The following is a 3,631-nucleotide window of genomic DNA, read 5'->3' on the forward strand; positions in this document are numbered from 1 at the left end:
AATTAACTACAAGAGCTTACAGTCGTAGGAGATTTAGAAACTCATACCATATTTTTAAAATTAAAATTTTTAAAACATTTAATTAATTATCTTTGGGAAAATTCAAAATTCAATGATCATTATCGTCATTTTCAAATGATCAATAGTGATTGATAACTTCTTTCCTTGGAGAGATATATTAATTACTATCGTAATGTTGATTATTAAATTAATGATCTTTTATCCAGGTTAATGTAATCAAACACTCAATTAAATTTCATTTTGACCCTCCGGAGTCATATGTGATTCGCTCTTATGTTTCACTATTATAATTAGGATGAATTCAAAGTTTTATAATTTGAACCTATTATGAAATTATATTATCGCCTCCCAAGGCGATATATTATTCATAATAAAGAGTTTGATTTAAAAACTAAAATCTCATAATTTGATCTTTAACCAAAGAAAATTAACAATTTTCAAAAAAATACACTTTTTAATCAAACACCTCCTCCTCTGCATCTTCTTCTAACGATTTTGAGGCAAAGTCACCCCAAAATGCCTTTTGTGTCTTCATCTTCCCTTTCTTATATTTCACTTTCGCCTTGCCTTTTTTCTTAGTTGACTGGATCTTTATGTTGGGACAATTAGCTCGGAGGTAACCTAGTTTCCTGCACTCAAAATAAATCATGTTAGATGAAATTTTAGTAGTTTTTGAGCTTTTACCTTTGTTCCAATTATTTTAATGACGCCTTTATTTTATTTTCAAAAAATTCTTGAATTGTTAGATCATCAGGGCTATATCGTCATCTTCCTCCGTTACAGAACTTTCACTTTCTGAGTTATTTATTTTTAATGCTTTCGTGCGCTCCTTCTTTTCTCTTGCATCATTTTTCCTTTGACTCACTCCTTGCTCATAAGCAATGAGTGACCCAAGCAAATTGTAAATTGAATAAACATTTAAATCTTTGAATTCAATAATTGTAGTAATTTTAGCATCATAGAAACTCAGTAAGCATCTTAAAATCTTATTAACTTTTTCAAAATTTAAAATTTCTCTTCCTAGTACATGCAAGGATATAACTCTCTGGGTGAACCTAATGTACATGTCAGATATAGTTTGCTAGGTTTTATATAGAATTAGTAATTATGCAATAAAATATTTAATCTATATTGTTTAACCTCACTAGCTCCTTCGTACATGATACACAATTTATCCCATATCTCCTTACTAGTAGCATAAGTAGACACTCTCATGTAGTCCTCCGATTTTAATGCACAAAATAAATACTTCAAGCACTTTGAATTTAATTGCGCTAGATCCCTATCCTCATTGCTCCATTCACTAAAAGGTGTTTGAGTTTTCATGTCAATCACAAGTTTAAACAATACAATGTAACCTTCTTGAACCAACATCCACATACAATAGTCTATAAACTGTAAAATGTAGACATCTAATTTTCCATATATCAAACGGTATGTTGTCAAAATAGGGGTGGACGAGTTATAGAATAGCCCTCCAAAGTATTATGGTTACCAAAATGTGCCATGATCAATTTTTCAAGCTTTTCTAAAACACTATTTTTGAAACCCTGCTATGATACCAATTGAAAGTACGAGATGTGCCAAGAGGGGGGGGGGGGGGAATTGGAAAATTATTAGAATAAAGTAACAATTCTAAACAGGAGTTCTAATTTTTTTGTTTTTAAATTTTAAACAAAAATTTAAGTTGATGCAGAAGTGAATGATTAAAACATGATTGCACATAAGTGATAAAATTTTAATCACATAATAAAAGATCTAGAATAGATTTTTCACCAAGCAGATATAACAAATGTAAAATGCAAAACATAAGTAAAGTGCAGTAAAAGGAAAAATCACACCAGAATATTTATATTGGTTTAGTCACTTGACCTACATCCACTCTACGGAGTCCTCCACTCCGAGAATTTTACTACTCAAAAGTAATTCTTCTTTTTCCCCCATAGAATGGTGGATAAGCCTTTACAAAACCTCACTTTCACCTTCCTCGGTGTGGTGGAGTACAAAACGCTATGTCACCCTCCCGGTGACGGCAGCGAACCTAATCATTTTTCTCCCTCCTGTAGAAGGCAGAGTATTATACAGGACACAAACCTTGAAGGATCTCCCCCTTAGAAAGCTTCCCACAAGATCTTCTCGGGTCAGAGGTGGAGTAAGCGTGAAGCAGGATTGGAGCAACCGTGTGATCCCCTCACGCTCCTCTCTCACAAACTCACCTTCTCCTACCTCTCACAAACCCAAAATCTCACCAAGTAGCTCTCTCTCAAGAAGTCCCCTTCTTATCACGTTCCTCTCTCATATGTTATTTCAAAAAACAAGTGTCATATATAAATCAGGCTCCAAGAAACCCTAAATTTTCAATTTAGCTGTTTCTATTTGTACCGTATGCTCCAAGTTCGTATAGTATGATCAGTTCAAAATAGCCTTCATCCTGGTATGAAGGAGTACGAACATGCATTATCGTACAGTACAATACAAATATCATCCAATATGATATATTATATTTCTTCCATTTGTCAGGACGAATGATGGGACGACCAAAACTCGTCTCTATTTATCGTCTTGTATGAACCACTTTGTATAGTATGATCAGTTAAAAGCTTCAGGTCGTCCAGTATGATGTTTATGTTATCTCGTATGACTAGTTCACAAATCAAGGGATCGTCTGGTATAATGTTCAGGATGATAAAAAATAGTCTCGGTTCATCGTACGGTATGAATCATGTCATACAGTACGATCACCAATCAATAATTAATCCTTGATTTAATTGACTAATCATGGGGGTTAATTTAAGTAAGTATTTAAATATTCATACTGTATGATTCGATCGTGTAGTACGACCAATTCAAAATTTATGATTTAAAACTTACTTAAATTAATCTGGCGACTAGGGTTTCAATTTAAAAATGCATCATATAGTACAATAATGGTCGTATAGTATGATAAGTTCACAAATAGCCATTGAGCCACAATAGGTCGTACAGTACGATCTAAATTCGTATAGTACGATTTACAAAGAATAATTTTTTTTTCCTTTGAAAGAAAACTCTCCCCCTGTGTGTGTGCATAGTTGCTTAGTTTGCATACACTTTGTGGTCAGACACAAGAAAAGAAAAGAACAAAAAATTGTTGCAAACCTTATTTCATGGATTATGTTTTGATGATTGGCAAACCCTACTGATTATCTTGGTCTGCCTATTTTTTCTAACATTTCAAGAATCGAAGATTGGACGAACAAACGATGCAAATACAGAAGTGGATAGCATAGGGTTGAGTCAAGTCTGTACTTTTTATTTTCACCTTTTTGAGTCTACTTGTAATGGTCAAAAGACTGATACTTAGTAACCCTACACACACACACTTGAGAGATTTAGAATCTCTGTTTTTGCTCACATCGGCCCCCGGCCAATCTATTGGATCGTCCTGGACGATCGAGTTCAAAACAGAGACTCTAATACGGATTCTTAATTAAGGCAGCCGTCATTAACATATCGGCCTGGACGATACGTGTATCGGCCAGGACGATAAGCTCAAAACAGAAAGAAGTTGCCGCCATAGACAATTAAGGTATACTGTATTTTTAAATTATCGACCAGGACGATCATTGAT

Source organism: Dendrobium catenatum, unplaced genomic scaffold (assembly GCF_001605985.2).
Source record: "Dendrobium catenatum unplaced genomic scaffold, ASM160598v2 fragScaff_scaffold_156, whole genome shotgun sequence".
In the NCBI taxonomy this organism is placed as follows: domain Eukaryota; kingdom Viridiplantae; phylum Streptophyta; class Magnoliopsida; order Asparagales; family Orchidaceae; genus Dendrobium; species Dendrobium catenatum.